We start from the raw sequence: 24173 nt of genomic DNA, 5'->3' as shown, positions 1-24173 counted from the left end.
TTGTGGCATCAGGGCAAAGGCACATTAGGAGAATAAGGGGGAATAACTGGTATTATTAACCTTTTCTAAGGGTGGTCATGCTACTGACACATGGATGTTCCAGTGTTGTCGCCCCTCACGCCATTGTACACTACTCTTCTCCTACCTTCAACATGTACTCTTCTGATCAATGATAGTGCTTTTGATGAGCTGTGTTCTGGTAGCGTTTCCAGTTGCCTGCCTCCAGTCACCATGGCAATAAACCTCTAAATACATTTGCCATGTAAATGTGAAAAGGGTCCCTCGGCGGCTCTAGCTGGAGCAAATATTGAGATGGTCTGACTCTCACTAGGTATCTTCTCAACTATACTGTAAACCTAATGGATGGAATGCCATTTACACGGGACATTACTCTCCAGGTCTATAGACACAAAGGACTCCATCATTATGAGAGCCTCTATGGAACTGAAGCGCACTTCTGATGGAAGGTGGATATGCCAATGGTTTCCACGGCCGGTGGAGTGAATGGTTCCTGGAATCACCATATAAAAAATTATTCCATGGAAAATGTGCACATACACATGCATTGTTCAGTACCCTGACTCGGGATCACACCCTCATATGACCAATGACAACTTTATGCCGCCTTGAAATCAGGTGACAGTTCTGTTTTTCTCAAATACTTCAATGTACCACAGAGATACCTCGAATCCCCTAACGGATTGCTGGCATAACTCTCAACTCACCCTTATTTGGAGAGGGTCACCACCATGGGCACAACTACATCCTTCTAACAACTCACCTCTTCTTCCGTAAACTGCAATGGTCTTGCTTATCTTTATCACTAGCCATATTATGCACTAATACCCATTGACTTTGTAAGAGGATTCAATTCAACACTACAGCTAAGTCAACGCCTAGTCTATAATACTGAATGAAAACCCTTATTGATATATCTTTATGTCCAGTTCATGCGTTCTGGATGACTACCCCTATATAACACCCCTCTCTTGGAATCCTCCTGACCCCACTGAGCCAAGAAGTAGTTCTGTTTTGCAAGTTAAAAGGTTTATTTGATAATTTAAACAAGAGATGTAGATATCACACCTTATAATAAATTAATAATTGAATAGCACACTTAATCTGGTATGATAAAGATCAACCACGGAGAATCTGGCACTAGCACACTTCTTATAATCACTAATGAGTTGACATGAAATGGATAAGGTAGCACACTGGTAAATAGGAACAAAAGTATAATGTGGTAGAGGATGCTTTATGTAAGCTCAGGTGGATGCAATATTCAATGAATGCAGTACAGAAAATACTCAATATGATTTCAACCAAACAATGTAATCACTTTTCTCTGGCAATCCCCTCCCCCCCTTCATGCAAGGCAAGGAAATGGAAGGAAAACACACAGTTCTCAGAAATGCAATCAATGTAAATCAGTTCACCCCAGCAAGCTTAGACTACAGAAGTTTGAAAACACAGGCCCAAATTGCTTTGATATGTGCTGGCAATGAATTGAAAAATATGCTAAAATACTTTTAATTCCCTTTCAGAGGTTCAGGGTGAGTGGTATCTAGTTAATATTAGTCCAGGCTTACACTAGCAATGATGCAGGGATAGTTAGCAGGTTAAACGAATTTCTGGCAAATGGAAGACAAGCAGCAGCAGTTTTTACATGTGAAGAAATTTGCAAATCGCGGTAAAATTCGCGGATGCGTGTTCCGCGATTGCGGTAAAACTATAAGGGGTAGGAATGCGGTTCTAGGTTCGTAGGAAAGCCACAATTCTAACCTTTCAGATGAAAGTTATTGCAAGTCTCTAGCACAAACGGTTACAGAGTTATGACCGATTTAAGAGAGGTCGTTTTTGGTTTTGCAAATTTTAAACGCACACTTTTTCAGCTTTAAAAATGATGGCAGAATAACACAATTGCTAAGCTGCAGTTCTACTTAGATTAAAAATGGATTGAATTATATTATTTTAACTAAGAGATTGGTTCTACACAGTTCTGCTGGGTACTCACACTATATTCTTGAATTAAATGGGCCTCATCACGGATCTGGTCAGGGTTTTAGACTCGCCTCTGGTCTCTGCACTTCACAGTGATCTGGGTCAGCTCTCTCTGGTTCTCTGGTCTGGGTCTCTAGTTCTGGATAGATTGAAGTCTCTAGTTTGGCTCTCTGGAGGTTTGATGGAGGTAAAGTATGGATTTTTCCAGCAGAGCGTCCCGCTGCAGATGGAATTGAAGGTCCCTATCTGTCCTGTCTGTCTGCTTTTATGTGTTTAGAATGTGGGTGTGTTCTAGCATCACTGACCCTACCTCTCTCTCAGCTTCTAATTGGTCAAACTTCCATTTATCATTTGATTGGGGAAGGAAGTGTATGTCAGCGTGATGTCATTTAATGGCTTGCAGATAGGACACTCCTCTGTCAGATTGCACATATTCTATATTTGATAATAAAAGACATATTTCACAGTTACACAGTTGCTTGAAATTACATATACATGGTGTGGCTGAATTTAGCCATGTCTCTGTCGAAATCTGCTGTTTCTAAGAGCTTGCATTCAGAAATGGCACATAATTGACTTTTTAACTGATTTTTCAATTTCTGACATTGACCCAACTTTACATACATGTGCGCAGGGAGTATGGACATTAGCTGATGAAGTTTCAGATTTTTAACATGCATACATTTAGAGTAATATCCACTTTTCCGCTAAAACCCCCCTGAACATACCACCGGTTCTAAAAACCTCTTAAACTGTGGGCAGAAAAATCACAAGAATTATGGTATCATTTATAAAATTTTCACATGTCCGCACCATGAGTTATTCATCTTTTTCTAAACAATATTCTGGCTACAAAGGGGTGTGGTTTCCTCTCAGCACAAGGTAGAAATACTGGTTTATCCAGTTCTGCCAAGCCAGCTTGCTCTCACAGGCAGTGCCCCTCCCCTTTCCTCAGGAGGAAGCCACTTTTTACGACCATTTACGACTCCTACCAATAAAACCTTTGCCTGAGCCAGGATAGGGCTTTGTTCACTTTCCTGCAGAGCACAGGTAATTCAATTATCAGATAGATGGCATATCCTTAGTGTGAGCAGCAAAAGGGCAGCTAGGCCTGGGAACACAGCTGTGACTCAAGTTTCACTCCTGATGGGGGTAGTTGCCAGGCAGAATTCAGTTCCTTAAGCCAGGTTTCAGATAAAATGTCACTTTTTGTTCCCCAGTTCCTGCATTCAAATAAAACTAAACATTTTCAGATATGCAGCTAGAAGGCTGATTCTAAGTTTAAAACTAAGACATTTAAACAGTTACAAAGGCATGTGACACCAAACATAGGTCACTCATTTAATATAAACATTTTCGATTTTAGTGCAACTTAAACTGCTGACTCCATAGCAGTTTTGTTATAAGCATTGTTTTGGGCTCTTCATTTCCCAGATTTTGTAGGCACACAACACTCCATTCTACCAAATGTCTGCTGGTGTCCAGTGAGTTTTTAGATGTGTTGCAATGTTTAAAATAGACAGTTTGAGCCTGCCTTCAGAGAAACACAGGGTGGTTTTAAACTGCCGGCTTTTGGATAGTGGTGAGTACTGGTACTGCACCCATTTTTGGGATTTAAGAAAATGAATTCCCAACAATTATGGGTTTGCTTTTGGCAATCAGCATTGCCATTCCCAATGGTTTCAGACTACTGTGTGGGTAGTCCAATGGTGGTTTTAGGCAGTGTCCTTCTGTGCCCATACATCGACAAAAATGAGTGGCAGCCTATTCTTCATGCATTTCCCTGTGCATTTTCTGGGAAGCTCTGGCCATCATGATGTTTTCCATGTCAGTACTGCACAGTTTTGAGGTAGGGCTCGGATGCATGGGTAAATACATCCCACAAGCCCCCCTCTTGCGATGGCCATTCGGTTTCACTGATGGGACTCGCAAGATCTGGGATGTTTCCTCATCTTCTTCCAATAGATGGCACAGTTCAGCATCTTTTTCTCCATCCGGTCGGATCGATCGGTTCTCCTCGCCGGTCCTGATAGGAATTTTGGGCGGTACGCTGGGCCCATTGCGTCTCTGCTCGCGGTCTCCGGATCGTCCTCCTTGGTCATTCTCCATGGTTTCATCTCTCCTAGGATGATAAAGCAAAAGCGGCAATACCTACTCATAGACGTTTTTCCACCACTGTTGAGATAGTGGGACAGCATATGCATTTCATCATGACGAAACATTACATTCTTATTTTGATAAAAAACAGTATAACTAAGAGACAGTTTCATGCAAATCACAATATTTTAGAGACTAGATGTGGTAAGTTTTATGGTTGGAACTGAATTAGTCTGAGACAGTACCCGCTAGGATTCCAGAGGATTCCTCCAGTTATTGCAGAGTGTGCCTGGGATGGCAACATTTCAACTGGTTTATGTGGACCCACTTGTCTTCCCCCTCTGCCAAAGGACCTTTGGGGATGTGGATTTTGTAGGCCACAGGGGAGATCTTGTCGATGATCTCAAAGGGTCCCTTCCATGTAGGCAAAAATTTGCGCTGCTTGGCCTGGTTCCTTTGGAAGTTGTATAGATAGACCCGGTCCCCCACCTGATATTCCTTCCTGGAAGTTTTCAGGTCATAATGGGTCTTCATGCTATCAGCTGATCTTTCTAGATTCCGCTGAGCATAAGCAAAAGCATGTTGGAGGTGTTTCCTTAAATTCTCTACATACTCATGAGTAGTGGAGGCATTTATCAGTGTCTGCTCTTGGGTCCTGTAGAGCAAATGCTGAGGAAGCACCATCTTGCGCCCAGTCATCAACTCAAATGGTGACATTTTGGTTGCAGATGAAGGGGTAGATCTGATAGCCATTAGGACCAGAGGTAATCGGATATCCCAACTTGGCCCAGAATCTGCCACAAACTTCTTTAATATGCTCACAATTGTCCGGTTATATCTCTCTACTGCCCCAGAAGAAGCTGGTCTATAAGCAATATGCAACTTCCTTTTGACCCCCAGTATCTCCCACATCTTTGTCATTACTTCACTGGTGAAGTGGCTACCTCTGTCTGACTCAATCCTTTGAGGTAGACCAAAACGGGAAAAGATGTGGTTAATCATCAAGGCAGCTGCAGTTTCTGCCTTGCAATTTGGGGCTGGGAGACATTCCACCCACTTGGTAAACAAGCATGTCACAGTCAACATGTACTTATTCCCCCTAGCCGAGCGAATCACAGGGCCTACAAAGTCGATTTGTAAATCTGACCATGGGAGTGTCATTCCCCTCTTTTGTAAAGGTGCCCGGTGCGTGAGGGATGATGGCTGAAATTGTGCACACAAAACACCCCTTCAAGTATTGGTCGAGGTCCTGCCCCATGTGTGGCCAGTATGCAACCTCTCTTAAGATTTCCAATGTTGTGTGAAACCCCCTATGACCGGCGGTGGCCGCATCATGGGCGTGACTTAACATCAGGCTTCGGAATGAGGTAGGAACCACCCACTGATCGTGGCCAGCTTTGGATTTCCTTACCAACAAACCGTCTTGGATTCGGAACATTTTTGGACATTTCATCAACACTCTTAGGTCCTCTTTCCCAATGTAATTGGTATCCGTCAGGGGAAAGTTCTCAGGGTCCTCAAGGTGCTGGTAAAATTTACCAATTATTGGATCCCCCTTCTGAGCAGTAATCAAATCAGCATCAGGGGTCTCCTTACTCCATTGTGCAATTGAAAGGTCGTTGTGAGCATTTGTCTGGGACCTAGTGATGGCAGTGACCTGGATTTCCCCCAACAGGGACTCAATCTCAATTAGATCCCCTTGGATGGCTCCGGTTTTGGCCAGCTGATCAGCTAAGTCATTTCCAGTTTTGTCTGGTCCCTCTACTTTGGAATGACCCTTGATCTTTTTCCAGTAGATGGTCATCTCATTCGAGGTGACCAAATCATCAATGTTTTGGATCAACTTCCCATGTTTCAAGGGTTTGTTGTTAGCACATAACATGCCTCTGGTTTTCCAATTAACCAGGTGCTCCACGAACCTGTTCCGTACATAATACGAATCTGTGATTATGACCAGTTCGTGGAGTTGATGCTGGACAGCAGTGAGGATGGCCTGATGCACAGCCATCAATTCTGCCACCTGACTACTTCGGGGACCAATTTTGTATCCAGCGGAGGGTTCTGGGGACTCATTCACCCATGCATTCCCTACGCCAGCCACCAGTTCTTTCTCCCCGTCGTTGTCAACATGGTAAGAGCATCCATCCACATAGACAGTGGGCATTCCCTCACACTTGTCTTCTTCAAAGACTTTGTGTGGGGAATTAAGGTATGCCTCCATGTTGTCCTTTATTTTTAGACTTTCGTCCTCGAGACAGTTTTCTCTGGCACAATCATGCAAGTCAGCCAGACCTTGCGCGAGGGGACTCTTCTTGTTTTGGCCATATCTGACCTCCACAGGAAAGCCTTGCATTGACAGAATCCAGGAAGTAATTCGGGAATTACTCACATTTCCGGCCCGGATTCTGTCACTTTGGAGATATTGCAGAGGCTGGTGTGGAGTCTCCACTATGATGTGTTCCCCCTGGATAAACGGGCGGTAATTCTTCAATTCCCACACCGTTGCCAGGAGTGCCTTCTCACAATCGTTGAATTTCTCCTCCACAGAGGATAAAGTTTTGCTCGCATAGGAGATTACTTTATTGACCTGGTCATGCTTTTGGTATAATACTGCCGTCAAGCACGTATTAGAGAACCCCGTCTCCAGGAAGAACTCCTTGTTTCTGACAGGGTAAGCTAGGCAAGGTGCTTGTGAGAGGCTTCTCTTGAGTTGTTTTACTGCCTCGGCTTGTTCTGGACCCCATTCCCACTTGACCCCCCCCTTCAGGAGATGAATCAGGGGTCTGGTGATCTCTGCGTAGCCCTCAATGAACTTTCTACTGTAATTAGTCAGTCCAAGGAGGCTCCTTAGTTCCCGCAGAGTTGTGGGGTCCTTCAGTTTCTGAAGTGCTTCCACTTTCTTTTCCTGGGGACAGAGACCCTGAGGAGTAATCTCATGCCCCAAGAAATAAACACGGGTTCTACACCACTGTGCTTTCTGAAAGGAAAGTTTTGCTCCGGCGGCCCTCAACTGCGTCAGAACATAACGGATCTCCGCTATGTGTTCCTCCACAGATGAACTTTTGATGAGGACATCATCTACATAAGCCAGGTTACCCCTCGCGCCCAGGTCGGGCATGGCCTTATGTAGGAAAATATTGAACTCATTGCCGGAGTTGAGGTATCCGAAGGGAGTCCGGGTCCATGTGTACTGCTGGCCCCCAAAGGTAAAAGCCAGTTTGTATTGGTCCTCCCTGCTGACAGGCACGGTCCAGTATCCATTGGTCAGGTCTATTGCAGTGAATACCTGTGACCCCTGAATCTGGGCCAGCCCTTGGTCAATGTAGGGGAGAGGCCATCGGGAAGTATGGACCCGTTTGTTGAGCTCCCTGAGGTCAGCACAGAGTCTCCACTGGCCGTTTGGCTTCAATATTCCCAGCACCGGATTATTGAAGGTGCTGTGGACTGGACGGATTATTCCCCTGGACTCAAGGTTCTTAATTATTTCAGTAAGGGACTCCATTGATGCGAGAGGCAAACGATATTGCTTCACAAATACAGGAGTCATGCCAGGGTCCGTGGGGATTGTTGTTGTGTGGATGTCAGTGCAACCACAGTCATATGAGTCTACCGCAAAGAGATCTTGGAAATCCAAGAAAACTTGTTTCAACTTTTGCTTTTGTTCCAGAGTCACACAGGCATCAGCTAGGTTGACTCTCTCTTCCACCATCTGCCTGAAGCCTGGAAAGACTTCTGGTTTGGCTATTTCAGCGGCCTCCTCCAGCTGGGTGGAGAAGTCCCTGGTCAGAGTGCTGATTTGGACTGGAGGCTTTAGGTGGGAAAGGCAGCCCTCATGAACCTGGAAAATCACCTCATCCCTCCTGAAGTCACACGTCACATCTTCCTTACCATACGGGCAGGAAGTGTACACCAGGAAGTTCCCCCCATGCCGGGTAAAAATCCTGTCTGGTGTTGCGTTGTCATCACTGTCACTGTCAAAACAGTCCTTGGGGATTGGTCCTAACAGTTCATTTACTAAGTTGATGGAAAAATGTCGGTCATCAACCGCCATTCCAATAATGGTGCCTGCGGCTAGAGTAATACTCTTTAAGTCGCTGTTGTCCACCTCTATTAGAATGGTGTCATGTTCCATGTTGACTAATGGAGTTGGGTTTACCCCTAACCCTTGCAGTTGGAGAGAAGCATTTAGATGTATGTAAGCATCAGGGTTTTTCAACTCTTGTTCCCTTTTAACTTTCACTTCCAGGGAGAATTGTCGGGTCCTTTCTGGGATGGTGACTTCCTCTTTAACCTGAATTTCAACTGCATAAGGTAGCAATTGAGCTGACCTAAATGCTTTTTCTGGATCATCAAAGCCCATGGGATTATCCGCTAATCGGGACCAAGCTTTGAAGTTTATTAGGTCCAAACTAATGGCAAAGCGATTGAGAATGTCACTGCCTAAGTAAAAGGCGGCAGGGACGTCTCGCACGACCCAACAATTGTGGACTATGCTCTTGTTGCCAATGGAGATTTTGAGCATACACCTGCTTGGCAGGAGATGTTTGGAATTAGGTGCTTCCAGGTCCATTTCCCATTTGTCTATCAGTTTGAAGGTGGGAATGGCTGGATCTTTTGGGAGTTGGCGAAACATGGCTTCGCTGATGAAGCTCTTACCGTTGTTCACATACACTCGAGCGAGAACAGAGTCCTTCCCATCATTTAACTGAACAGGGATGAACAACTGCTCTCCAATTTGCTGAATATTAGCCAGGCTCTGAGCTGATTTCACATCTTTCTGGACTATAGGAGTGGGAGTTTCAGATTGTGGATTGGTATAGAATTTCAGAGTGTTTCCTTCCAGCGTGGAGTACCACTTTAGACTGGAAGGAAGGTTGATTTTCAGAAATAGAGAGGACCCCCCATCACTAGTCTGTTGTCCTACTGCTATTACTGTCACGTCTGGAATCTGGTTGTTCTGGAAGTGAAATTCTACTTGGTCAGATTTTTGTTCAACCATGTGGCAGGTGCCGTTTAAACTAACATGGTTGACACTCTGTTTTAATTTTATTGGTCGGCTAGTCTGGGTCCAGAGGACCCTGTTTACGCAATCTATTAGGGGTGACAACCTTCTCAGGAGGTCATTCCCTAGTAAACAAGGGGTGCCCTCTGGGGTCACAACTATGACCGGGTGTTTCAACTTGTGTCGCCCAATTTTAATGTCCAAATCTGCCGTCCCCTCGACGGGAATTTCCTTCCCGTCAAAGTTCTGTAGTTGTCCAGGAAGAGAGGTGAGAGGAATTTGGTAATTCTCTCCCCTTCCTGCATTCAGTTCGTCAAAGGCCCTTCTGGACAGAAGGGTAGCTTGAGATCCCGTGTCCACCAGTGCCGAGATTGTACCCTGCCCCTGTACTTGTACCGGGGCATAATATCTTCCCTCCTTCTCCTCAAGGGGGCACAGATAATGTACATTTTTGGACAACTGGTGGGCTAACTTTCTGGTTTTGGACATCGCGAGAGAAGAATTTTGGGCAGAATTCTGTGGAGAGCCTTGGGAATCTGAAAGAAAAAGTTGGCAACTGGAGATCAGAGCCATTGTGGGTTCCCCTGGTTCCGGTTCTGGGCCGCCCCCCCCTTTTTGGAGGCAGTCCCCAGGGTGGGTTTGAACCAGGGGATTTTCTTGCTGTTGGTTCTGGGATGAGATGGTGGGCGGCGGTAGCTCAGTCTCCACATCTCCCCAGTCTGGATTTGCATCCCTAGGGACCCATTTTTCTTTGGGAGGAGTTCCCCCCTCTCTGAAGGAGAAGGTCCTTTTCCCAGGATCCTCTGAGGATCCCTCTCCCTCAAATTGGAAGATCTGTACCTCCTCCTCAAACTGAGTCTGTTTGGGTCTTTTGTTTCTCCTACCCCCCCTCTGCTCCTTAGGAGGCAGACTTTCAGGGGCAAGAGATTTTGTTTCCGGTTCCTGGGTTTCCAGGGGCTGTTTACAAGTGAGGAAGGAGGCTTCCTCCAAGGCTTTACACCCCCCTTCCCCTTGTGCCTCCTCCCTGGGAACCGGTGAGTTATCGGGGTGCTGCCCCCGTCATTGTTCTGGAGCACCAGGTCCAGAGTTGGGTGCGTTCTGCGCCGGCATGCTGATCTGAGGGTTCTGCTGCGCCCTCAGTATATGACCCATATCCCGCGCCATGTTTTGAACCTGGCGCTCTAACTGGGAAACCCGCTCAGGCTGATACGGGGCCCTGTTTTCTCCCCTGGGCTGATCCCGGGAAGGGTAGCTGTCCCTCCTCTGGTAATACCCCGGGTTGGGAAGATTTGGGTACCCCTCCACCCTTGGCCTCCCCTCTCCCGGATTCAGTGGTCTGGGCTCAGGGAACTGGGGAAAGAAGGATGGATGGTTTTGGGGCTGAAAGTCGGGTGGATATCTGGGGAAAAAGTTCTGCTCAGGGTTTGGTAAATTTCTGCCCTCCTGTGGGAAGTTTGGAGGGAAGTTCCCTGGGTTAGGTGCTTGGCTGGATCCCCCCCTTGGGCTGGAGGAGTCCACACATAACCCAGGATGGGTCGATTTCCCTTGTAACGGGGACTTACATAATCAGGAGAGCGAGGGACCCCATTTGTGGGGCTGCCTCCTTGGCTCCCTGATTGTGACTGACCCGAGGACCTTCTGGGCCTAGCATTATTAGGTGCAGGTAGGTTTTTAGGCCCCCCATCTCCAAATCCAAAACGGGGGTGACTTTTACCTCTGCCACCTTGGCAGCAGCAGGGGTGCTGTTGGCTTTGGGGTTTTTCTGGGCATTACTTTTGCTATCTACCGGTTTCTGCACCTCATAGATCCGGGTAGCCTGTTCAATGACCCAGTCTAAAGATCTTTTCTCGTGAAAATCCCTCACGAGCTGGGTCATGATATATTTGGGCAAGGCATGGAAAAACGTATTAATAAATTCCCTGCTATCCGTGCGCACCCTTCTTGTGGTCTGTGCAAAAGCACGCTTTAACTCCTGCACAAATTCTTGTGGGGCCTGATCCTCCCCACATTGCAAATTGTAGGCTGCCTTGCGAGCCTCTTGAGGATTTCTGTGAACAGAAAAATGTTTCAAGATGGCCGCCTTATAGGTGGACCATCTTAAATGATTTTGGTCCTCCAGCCCCGCAAAGAAACTGGAGTATTCCGGGGAGAAGGTCCACTTTACATATTGAATACAGCTTTGGCTGTCCTTCAAATGGAAAGTCTCCATCATTTGTTCAAACAACTCTAAGTGCTCCCAAACAGAATACTTAGCGTTCTTATGGTAAGGCGTGATGACGCTCCTGATCGCCTTAATCTGCTTTAAGGGGTCCTTAAGCAAGGCCCTTTTTGCCTTATTGGCCTTTTTGGTTCGGGTAACCCTTGTCCATTCTTCCTCGGACTCAGAGGCACTGCTCCCAGAGGTTCCCGTCTGTTCTTCCAGGTTTTCCCGGATTCTGCGAGCCTGGGAATGGCTGGCAGAATGTGGGGACCTGGTCTCCTGTGTCCTGCGCAGTTCAGAGGAGTCTTCAGATTCCTCCTTGCTGCCAGGATTTGATGGGTACCCCCTCCACTGACCTAACTGGGCAGAGGTTTTCAGGATGCCCTTAATGGGCCTACTCTCCTGGGGTTCCCCATTGAACTGTACTGTACTTGGGTGCCCATACCCGGATGCCCACCCCTCCATTCCTGAGTGGTACTGGCCTATGAGCCCCATACTCTTAGCTGGATAGTAATCTGCCATCCCTGCGGCCCTGTGCTCATGTGCGCCAGGGGACATGGGGGTGGTAGAGTCCAGGGACTGGGGGAGATGAAGGCCCCTGGTGTTAGGGCTCCTGCGGTTATGGTCAGGAGTCTCTCTTTCCCAGCGGACCTCATCTCTATCCGCCCCTGCTCCCTGTTGCAATGCAAGAGCCTGCGTTTGTGCTTTCAGTTCCTCTGTTAAGGCCTTACTCGACTCTATCAGTCTCTCCTGCATCGCTACCTGTTGTTGGAGCCTATCATTGTGTTGACAGAGGGCCTCATTTTCCCTCTGTGCTTCCTGGTTGGTCCTGGAGAACTAGGCCAGTCTTTGCTGCAGGAGGGTTACCTCCTGAGCTGTGTCCCTATTGGCCTGCTCCTTTCTTGCTAGAGCATCCTCCACCCTCCTGGTGTGCTCTAGCAAGTTCTGGTGTTCTTTCTGGAGGTCACCCAGTCCCTGGTGGGCCAGGTGATTTTCTTCCATTTTTCTTTTTAAATGGCAGACTTCCTGGCCTAAGGTATCCCTTTCCTGACTAAGAGCCTGCATCTGTGCCGCCAGGTCGTCCCTTTGCCTTTGGAAGGCACCAGCATTCTGGCGCTCCTGATCAAACTCTGCCTGGGTATCCAGGTCTTTCAGAATTAGTTTGTTGCTCTCTGCCTTCACTCTATCTAGGTGGCCTTGCAGGGTGACTACCTGCTCAGCACATACCCTGTTGAAGTCCAGTTGTTGCTCCAGCTTTTTCTGGTTTTGCAGTAGGGAGTCCAAACCTTCTTGGTATTCCTTCTGCAAGGCCAGAAATCTGGTATCCTGTTCTACCTTTTCCTGTTGCAGCACATCCATATCCTTCTTTATTTTAATGATGTGCTGCCTACTATCATCTTCTGACTCCTGGCTCCTCTGCAGCCTCTGCTCAGAAGAGACCAGGTCAGATTGGGCCTTCTGTAATGCCATCTGTTGCCTATTTGCCAGATTTTGGCTTTCAGCACATCTATCCTGCATGTCTCCCATATATAGGTACAGGTATGCTGCTATCCTGGCAATCTTATTGTGTTCCTCTTTGGCTTTAGGAGCCATATATAGTTCACTCAGGGCCACATGTAAGGGACCCTGATCTCTATATATATCTGACCCTGTTTCAGTGACCTGTTGTGTGATGGCCTGCAACCACACATCCTGGCCCTGTTCGGTCCATTCACCTCTCACAAATAGCTTATGCAAGAGGTGCTCTCTGGCTATTTTCATGTCTACTAAGGTCGTCATTCTAGAGATTGGTCTCTGTCCTGACTTACAGAAGTTTGTATTTTATTTTTGCAGAACAGAACTTTTCTTGGAGTGTCCCTTTTGAGGAATGCTTCACAGCGTAATGCAGCGTGGTGATCCGACCGGATGTATGTATCCCGTCAGTTAGCACACTGTATTAAGCTGCACAAGTGGTATTCTAACCCAACGTCTCGGCTCGAGCCCCGAATTTGTAAGAGGATTCAATTCAACACTACAGCTAAGTCAACGCCTAGTCTATAATACTGAATGAAAACCCTTATTGATATATCTTTATGTCCAGTTCATGCGTTCTGGATGACTACCCCTATAAAACACCCCTCTCTTGGAATCCTCCTGACCCCACTGAGCCAAGAAGTAGTTCTGTTTTGCAAGTTAAAAGGTTTATTTGATAATTTAAACAAGAGATGTAGATATCACACCTTATAATAATTTAATAATTGAATAGCACACTTAATCTGGTATGATAAAGATCAACCACGGAGAATCTGGCACTAGCACACTTCTTATAATCACTAATGAGTTGACATGAAATGGATAAGGTAGCACACTGGTAAATAGGAACAAAAGTATAATGTGGTAGAGGATGCTTTATGTAAGCTCAGGTGGATGCAATATTCAATGAATGCAGTACAGAAAATACTCAATATGATTTCAACCAAACAATGTAATCACTTTTCTCTGGCAATCCCCTCCCCCCCTTCATGCAAGGCAAGGAAATGGAAGGAAAACACACAGTTCTCAGAAATGCAATCAATGTAAATCAGTTCACCCCAGCAAGCTTAGACTACAGAAGTTTGAAAACACAGGCCCAAATTGCTTTGATATGTGCTGGCAATGAATTGAAAAATATGCTAAAATACTTTTAATTCCCTTTCAGAGGTTCAGGGTGAGTGGTATCTAGTTAATATTAGTCCAGGCTCACACTAGCAATGATGCAGGGATAGTTAGCAGGTTAAACGAATTTCTGGCAAATTCGCAGCAGCAGTTTTTACATGTGAAGAAATTTGCAAATCGCGGTAAAATTCGCGGATGCGTGTTCCGCGATTGCGGTAAAACTATAAGGGGTAGGAATGTGGTTCTAGGTTCGTAGGAAAGCCACGATTCTAACCTTTCAGATGAAAGTTATTGCAAGTCTCTAGCACAAACGGTTACAGAGTTATGACCGATTTAAGAGAGGTCGTTTTTGGTTTTGCAAATTTTAAACGCACACTTTTTCAGCTTTAAAAATGATGGCAGAATAACACAATTGCTAAGCTGCAGTTCTACTTAGATTAAAAATGGATTGAATTATATTATTTTAACTAAGAGATTGGTTCTACACAGTTCTGCTGGGTACTCACACTATATTCTTGAATTAAATGGGCCTCATCACGGATCTGGTCAGGGTTTTAGACTCGCCTCTGGTCTCTGCACTTCACAGTGATCTGGGTCAGCTCTCTCTGGTTCTCTGGTCTGGGTCTCTAGTTCTGGATAGATTGAAGTCTCTAGTTTGGCTCTCTGGAGGTTTGATGGAGGTAAAGTATGGATTTTTCCGTCAGAGCGTCCCGCTGCAGATGGAATTGAAGGTCCATATCTGTCCTGTCTGTCTGCTTTTATGTGTTTAGAATGTGGGTGTGTTCTAGCATCACTGACCCTACCTCTCTCTCAGCTTCTAATTGGTCAAACTTCCATTTATCATTTGATTGGGGAAGGAAGTGTGTGTCAGCGTGATGTCATTTTATGGCTTGCAGATAGGACACTCCTCTGTCAGATTGCACATATTCTATATTTGATAATAAAAGACATATTTCACAGTTACACAGTTGCTTGAAATTACATATACATGGTGTGGCTGAATTTAGCCATGTCTCTGTCCAAATCTGCTGTTTCTAAGAGCTTGCATTCAGAAATGGCACATAATTGACTTTTTAACTGATTTTTCAATTTCTGACATTGACCCAACTTTACATACATGTGCGCAGGGAGTATGGACATTAGCTGATGAAGTTTCAGATTTTTAACATGCATACATTTAGAGTAATATCCACTTTTCCGCTAAAACCCCCCTGAACATACCACCGGTTCTAAAAACCTCTTAAACTGTGGGCAGAAAAATCACAAGAATTATGGTATCATTTATAAAATTTTCACATGTCCGCACCATGAGTTATTCATCTTTTTCTAAACAATATTCTGGCTACAAAGGGGTGTGGTTTCCTCTCAGCACAAGGTAGAAATACTGGTTTATCCAGTTCTGCCAAGCCAGCTTGCTCTCACAGGCAGTGCCCCTCCCCTTTCCTCAGGAGGAAGCCACTTTTTACGACCATTTACGACTCCTGCCAATAAAACCTTTGCCTGAGCCAGGATAGGGCTTTGTTCACTTTCCTGCAGAGCACAGGTAATTCAATTATCAGATAGATGGCATATCCTTAGTGTGAGCAGCAAAAGGGCAGCTAGGCCTGGGAACACAGCTGTGACTCAAGTTTCACTCCTGATGGGGGTAGTTGCCAGGCAGAATTCAGTTCCTTAAGCCAGGTTTCAGATAAAATGTCACTTTTTGTTCCCCAGTTCCTGCATTCAAATAAAACTAAACATTTTCACATATGCAGCTAGAAGGCTGATTCTAAGTTTAAAACTATGACATTTAAACAGTTACAAAGGCATGTGACACCAAACATAGGTCACTCATTTAATCTAAACATTTTCGATTTTAGTGTCTTTAAATCCAGTGCAACTTAAACTGCTGACTCCATAGCAGTTTTGTTATAAGCATTGTTTTGGGCTCTTCATTTCCCAGATTTTGTAGGCACACAACACTCCATTCTACCAAATGTCTGCTGGTGTCCAGTGAGTTTTTAGATGTGTTGCAATGTTTAAAATAGACAGTTTGAGCCTGCCTTCAGAGAAACACAGGGTGGTTTTAAACTGCCGGCTTTTGGATAGTGGTGAGTACTGGTACTGCACCCATTTTTGGGATTTAAGAAAATGAATTCCCAACAATTATGGGTTTGCTTTTGGCAATCAGCATTGCCATTCCCAATGGTTTCAGACTACTGTGTGGGTAGTCCAATGGTGGTTTTAGGCAGTGTCCTTCTGTGCCCATACATCGACAAAAATGAGTGGCAGCCTATTCTTCATGCATTTCCCTGTGCATTTTCTGGGAAGCTCTGGCCATCATGATGTTTTCCATGTCAGTACTGCACAGTTTTGAGGTAGGGCTCGGATGCATGGGTAAATACATCCCACAACTTCAACGGGGGTCACCCAACCAAAACCTCTTACCTCACCAGCCCTAGAAACTCAACAGGTCGAACAGTACACTTCAGGAATGCCCAACATTATGCCATAGCATAACCAACACATCTGCAGACAAACTGAAAGCAGCATAGAAGAGCACTCATGCAGAGACTGTCGGCCATTGCCTACACACCTGCAAGAGCTTGATCCCTCTCAAGGACACAGGAATCCTAGACATTCCAATGGATCCAATAATAGCGTCCCAGCCTCAGATTGAGGTGCTAAGAAAAAGAGCTCTTGCCTCATTCTACAAATGCAACCAAGTGACACTACTATTTTATGTATTTATTGTGTGATTTAGTTAACATAAAACTTTACACACATTCAAGATATTCAACACATAATAACAAACAGCTACATCAATGAAACATCAAACAGAGATAAAAGTAGCTTGAAGAAAAGCAAAGCCTTCATTAATAATTTGTCATCTGGCTCATTCGACAAAGTATACCATACATGATACCAATATGAAAACGGGCGAGCTCTAAAATAACCATTAAAACTCTCCTCACGGATCCCTGACAATGTGACACCGCTATTCAACAGTACATTTAAGGTGGTACCTGCCCGAGCCGTCCTGCTACCCAACACCTATCCATTAAATATCAAAGGAGATGCTTGGCAGACGTCAATTCCGACCTCCCCTTCCTGAGCCATCCAGCTGCTAGATACCAATCTGTTAAATATCAAGTGAGACGCTTGGCAGAAGTCAAGGTCCGACCTCACTGTCCTGAGCCGTCCTGCTACTAGAGACCAATCCATTAAATATCAAGTGAGACGCTTGGCAGAAGTCAAGCTCCAACCTCACCTTCCTGAGCCGTCCTGCTACTAGAGACCAATCCATTAAATATCAAGTGAGACGCTTGGCAGAAGTCAAGGTCCGACCTCACTGTCCTGAGCCGTCCTGCTACTAGAGACCAATCCATTAAATATCAAGTGAAACGCTTGGCAGAAGTCAAGGTCCGACCTCACTGTCCTGAGCCGTCCTGCTACTAGAGACCAATCCATTAAATATCAAGTGAAACGCTTGGCAGAAGTCAAGGTCCGACCTCACTGTCCTGAGCCGTCCTGCTACTAGAGACCAATCCATTCAATATCAAGTGAGACGCTTGGCAGAAGTCGAGCGTCGTAACTCAGACCCCTTAAACCAGAAAAAAGGGTTAGTTCAAAACTGCACCTGACTTGATGCAACAAATATGTGCCAAAACAGACAACAGAACATTCCATCATGGTCGGTCTCATCAATACCACTGGTGCAAGCAAACATGTTCTGGTCCCCCATGACTGCATTGCCAAATCCAGTTACCAGCCATTAGGTCTAACAGGGACTTCGTTTGATGTTTACTGTCTCACAATATTGGGTGACCTACTTCAACTTGGATATTAAATCATCTTCACACGTAATATTGGAGTGAGTGGAGGCGGAGTTGCTGTTGCTTTGCAGGTGATCGGCTAATGATTCCACCCAGATCGTAATGTGGATGCAGGGTAATCTAGTGCAATGGCAACCCGACATATATTCAATAGCAACAGCCCACCTCGTCCTATGATGGCTCCAGCCTGAAGAGTTCATTGATGTGTTATTATATTTGCAAAGGGTAGCACAAAAAAAGTCCTTGTGTTGTGGAATTGAATCTGTGGTGAACAGAGCCGAGAATAGAAAGGCCTCAGAGCTTCAACAGAATATGACCACCTTGGATTTCAACCATTTGATTACTAACACTCAGAAGACCAGCCAGACGACTGATGTATTCTTGGCTAATAAGATCCAAACCCATCCATCTCAATCTCACTCCTTATATAGTCTGATCACTCTCGCATCCCTCTTCAACTCTTGGACATATCCCAGAACCATCACCCTGAACCTCCCCCAACCCCACGAAACATTTCTAAGCAGCAAATGGTGGTAGACAGGTCGACATCATATCACATCACCATTCACAACATCTCTGTCACGAGGGATCGAAGTCTGTCAACAAACACAGACGCTCACAATTTACTAGAGTCCTTTCACCTCAACATCACTTCAAACAATTAGCCTGATCACACCCTTGAAACTGAAAAGAACCAAAGACAAAAACAAAATGATTAAAAAGTGATTTAAACTTGTTCTGGCCTACAAACACAAGAAAAGGTAAGGACTCCAGCCTAAAACCAGAATGCATCTCTGATTGACATGAAACAAAAATATACAATAATTGCACAGTTAGTATCCAGTAGTCATCAATATAAGGAATATTAATGAAATGTCATCTTAATATACATCTCGCCATGAAGGAATCAGATTCAATCTACGTAATCTATTCAATTTTGAATGTATACAAATTATTTTAACAATGCTACTATTACAATTCAAACAATGCAGACCATAATAAATAATATCAACAAATAAGAGCACCATACCAACACCTCCTAAAAGTACCCCTACCTAATGATGTCATACTCTCCTATGCGTAAAAAACATGTTTTAAAATACAGGATACAATGTATCACAACTAGTCATCCTTATGTTCATATCACAATGATCTATGCCAAATATTCTGGATAGTATGATACATTTCCTCTAGACGACAATAGATCGGCTCTGATGGTTATATACAAATTAACCAATAACCTGACATGTATATGTTTCTGTCCTGTTGTTGCCATAAATGCTTGGACATTCATCAGAGGCAGTAATATAAGGTGTTAACGTCTGAATTGATAATAACAAATCTTCTTATTGAAAATGATGTGGAGACCATAGAATGATATACAACAATTGCTGAATTATTCTAACAATGAATTCTCACACCATAGTTCATCAATTCACTGAGGTGAGGAAATTAATAACTACATACCTCCAAACAAATTAAATATTTTCCTTGATTTACAAATTCATATATTTCTTATTTCCCAAATTATTTTTCACCTGGAGATTGCTTCTTACATATTCCATATTCTGTAACAAGACAGTGATGGTTCCGAGTGAAATGGTCTTTGTTTGTCCGAAGACAAAAAAGATAGATTTAGAAAGACTGCTCTGAGACTGCTCAGGGGGGGTATTTCTAAATATGTTACGCCCCTGCCGCACACAAGTGTGCGCAGGGGCTGACAGGCGTGGCAGGGACGGGCAGGGGAAGATGGAAGTTGTTGGCGTGTGAGGTAAGTGTTTGGTTGTGTGTCTGTGTGTACGTTTTGGGAATGTTAGTAGTGTGGAGGTGAGTAGGTGGAAGAGAAGCTAAATGCAAGCGTTTGTGTGGTGGTTGAGGAGGAGTGTTTGTTGCATGGAAGAGATGGGGAGGGTTAGAGAGCATGTGCATGTGTTTCTGCTTGTGTGTGTCTATGACAGGAGGGTTGGTTTGTGTGCAAATGTTAATGGTGGGGATGTGCTGGGGGGAGCAATGATGAGGTGGGTGGGGGATAGCTATAGAGGGGGGATTAGAGGGCTGAAACCCCCCAAAAAGTGATATTTACGAATATTGAAGGCCACACCAAATCGGCTGAAAACAATCAGTCTTTTTGGTGTGTGGTCTTCAATATTTGAGAAAATCACATCGAACCACAGAGACAGACTTCAAACCTAGATAATTTCTTACTCAAATTAGGGACCACACACACAGACACACACACACACACACAGACACACACACACACACATATATGTGCCATGATTGGGCTATATATGTGTGTGTGTGTGTGTGTGTGTGTGTGTGTGTGTGTGTGTGTGTGTGTGTGTGTGGGGTTTGGACATTCTTTTCTTTGGATGTCAGTGAGGCTATGCAAAAGAATATTTAAAAAAGGAAAGATACATGATGGAGAGATATGTATATATACATCCAAAGAAACTAGGTGTAAATTCAATCCTATTACTTCAAAATATAACTTAGTAAGTCTAAAAGGGGATTTTCAACCCAAGACATACTAATATGGCATGGCATTGCATTACACCATTGCCTTTCCCATTTAATTCGGCTATTAAGAAACCACCTGTGACCCTTGTCCTTCTATGGTCGCCAGTCATGGTGTGCAATTTGCCTAGATAACGCTCCCGCAATGTGGGGAATTGTACTGATCTCTTCGTAATATTAGAACCATGTTCACTTTAATGCATTTTTGAGCATCGTGACCGCAAGGTTATTTTGTCTTTACAAAGTTGAAGACCGTTTGACAAATGCTCCCTACTTAAATGAAAACAAAGGCATTGAAAGATCCAAAACTCTGTGTTTTCATATTAAAAGGGAACATTAAACTTGTCTGGCCAACAAAAAACATGGAATTTGCAAGCTGAAAAGACAGTGAGAATGATCATAACTCTTATCAGACATGAGCACTTGCAAAATCTATAACAGCGGGTGCTAGAGTGCTGTTAATAGAACTACAGGGGTAGATTTCCCTAATCGTTTTAATGGGGCTTCCAACTAACAAGATGAATCTTCAACATGTTTACAGAACAAACTATTCCTAAATGTTTAAAAAACACTCCTATCAGCACCAGAAATACAGCGTTTCCAAGGCAATAATATCACAAATATGAGAGGGCATAGACAACAACCCAATTCTTTCGTCATACCCCTCCCCAATACCACATGCACAAGAAGTGAGGAATTTACCAAACTAATCAAGGCTTCCAATGTCCCTACAGAACCAAATTCTGCAGCTTTGATTAAAGGCCTTGTTCCCAATCTAGCCGTAGACATCACTCACACTCTTAATGCATCCAAATACGGTGTGAGAGTCCCCAGTACAAGTGATGGTCTCCTCCTCTCCTGAAGAACCCCAAAGCTGATACAAGGAATGGAAATGACGTGCCAATTTCAAAAACATATGTAACATCACACGGTTCTCTGTGAGCCCCGATCACACTTTAGGCCTCCGAGAGCAATAGAGCCCATTCTGGCAAACAAAATGCATGACCTTTTAGTAACCCTGGGTGAAGGGCATCGGGCAGTCCTTATGCTCCACGACTGGTCAATGGCATATGACACCATAGATCATATTACCCTACTAAAAACATTAACAAGATGGATAGGTGTTTCTGATTCTACCATCGAGTGGAGTCATTCCAACCTCTGCAATCATAGCCAAAAACTCAAACTGGGATCATTTACAAAGATCCTCCATGACACAAAATTGTTCACTCCTTTCTTTATTGCTCAAAATCAATGCAGAAAATGTGATGAAACAAGAAGGAGTGGCACTCCGGCAAAAAATGTCTTGTTAGATAGACCGCTCCATCCTCCAGGCCCATGGGGATCCAGATATGACTCTCAGCCTTTCGAGTTTTCTGAAAGCAGACTGCTCCCGCTGCACAACCCATTCATCAACAAGCTTCAGAACAAACATTTTTTTTTTACTCATGCAGAAAGTGCCAAAACCTCACATAGAGTTTTGCAGCTGTTCAAACCGCTTTATATGTACTGCATTTTACAAACATCTCGTTATTAGGGTGAATATTGTGACCAATCGAAACAGAAGAGTCCATTATTCCCTTAAAAGTGTTTCTTAATGAATCACTATAAGATAAATTTAACATTTAAAATTGTGGACATCATGTTTTTTCCCATAGTGCTCTTTGCTTTCATGCAAATCGACAGGATTGGGTTCTATATAGAGATACTGGGCCTCATAAAGCTTACCAGCATCATTGTTTCCGGACCGGCATATTACAGGTCTGCCTGCCGGAGCTGCTGTGCCTGACAGGTCGGATCCTGCCGGGCACAGCGGACACGGTAGGCAGACCGTCACGGAAGGTGCCGGTGCTTCCGTGTTGTCCATTCCCATATATTACTATGGGACTCTATGGGAATGGGGATTTACAATTTACGGGAGCCTGACTTTCTGGACCACCATGGTTGTAATCCCCCGGTGTTCCGGCAAGTAAGGCATCGGTAAATCATTACGGGTCCTGCTGCAACGTGCCGGTAGTACCAGCATGGTTACCGCCAGACTCGTAATGAGCCCCATTGTGTTGCGCAACTTGGCCAGTGGCCACGCCCCTTGACGCCACCCCCCTTCCCAAAGCCCCGCTCCTCCTAAGAAATGGCAGTTCTCCCAATAAATGTTTTCCATTTCCAGCACTACTCAAAATACACACGTCACCTTGCACAAATAATCAAAAAGTACCAACTGGACTTTCAGATCTATGTGGATATCACACACGCACAGAGATTTCTCTATGTCTATAATAAGCTGGGGGAAATAGAGCAACATCACAAAATGCCTCCAACACATCTAACATTGCATAAGGGAGAGTATCCGCTGTCTTTAAGGACCCAAATTGGAGGCTGTCATTTTGGCAGATGACAACACTCTCCCATTTGAATTATCTATCGAAATGCTGCTGCCCCATCCCAATAGGTAAAACATTTGAGAGTCCTTTTTGACAGAGCTTCCTTCACCAATCAAGTCAACGCAGAGGTCAAATGTGCCCATTTTCAACGTTCGATACGTAAGAAAATCCTCCTCGTTTGGACTCTAAGCACAGTTTCATTGAATTAAGTGACTGTCGCTCTTTCTAGCTGCGTTACTCCCCCCTTCTTGTTGCTTCCATTCTCCTCGTCACCATGCTCTCATTCGTGTATCCTATCACCCATAGTCTTATACTCTGTCCACATGTTGCTAGCTATTCTCCTCACATAGGATCTCATTTTTGCGTAAGGCTTTTACACCTTCCATTAACGCCACGCCTTATTTCCATTAATTCGTATGGAGGAGGGGCAGAACGCAACTTCCATATCCACCGCCTCCCGTCCTCGCCACCATACAAACGCCGCAGCATTTGAGCCAGCATGCATTTTCATGCCGGCGCAAATGCTGGCGATCGCATTGTAGCCCGCCGGCTTATGCGCCAGCATAAAGCAGGAGGAGCCCATAGGGATCCATTGTAAATGCTGCCTGCCATGCTCGTATGCCGGGAAGCATTTGCAATGACAATTAAACACTGTCGGCCATGCAACCATGGCAGGCGACGTTTACACATTTGCACGGCGGGGTGAAAATGTGAGGGGCAAAAGGCACATTTGCACTCGGCAGCCCAAATGACCAAAATTTGTCGGCGGGGAGCCGCCTATGTGTATGGCTACGCATGACAGCACCTTGCTGCTAAATTACGCAATAGAGCAAAATAAGCTTCATAGCATTTCCCCTTTCTACCCATCTTTTTACTTCTAAGCTTTTGCGCATAAGTGCTCACAAGTTCCCAAAGGCAACAATGATGGCATTACTGAACACCCTAAAGGCATAATACCAGAGTTTATGGATTGTATTCCATGCATGGCTGTGCCACTTCCAACATTGAAATGATCTCGGGAGGATAGCTTAGAGGCAACGCACTCGTCTTGAACGACGCTGAGCAACACAGGTTCGATCCCCAGTTCTGCGCTTAGAAACCTCTGGGTATTAAGCGCATTGTAAATAAACCATTACAATTACAATGAAAGTGCTTAAGTGATTTTCACGCTGATGCCATCTTTGTGGGAAATCGAGGTCACTACTGGACAGAACACATAGTGCTACCAAATTTGGCGGACACAGGAAAAAAAACATTAAAATGATTTTTCCACGATCACAGTTTGTGTCAAGTGGAGAAAAATATGTTGTGTAAAGCTTCATTAGGAAACCCTTAGACACTATCCTCATTTCTAAATGTCATACTTTCCTACTGTGATGTCACAGACGTAGCAGGGCCAGCCTAGACTGACAGAAGCCATGCCCAAATGATGTGCTACGCCCAGACAGTAGGGGTCTGCAGATCTCCCACACTGTAAAGGTTCTGCCTATCACAGTGCAGAAGCTCCAGCTCCCATAAACTGTCAG

The sequence above is a fragment of the Ambystoma mexicanum genome, chromosome 1p (genome assembly GCF_040938575.1).
Source record: "Ambystoma mexicanum isolate Mex_15411 chromosome 1p, UKY_AmexF1_1, whole genome shotgun sequence".
Lineage (NCBI taxonomy): Eukaryota > Metazoa > Chordata > Amphibia > Caudata > Ambystomatidae > Ambystoma > Ambystoma mexicanum.
Note: the sequence above shows the minus strand (reverse complement) of the source record.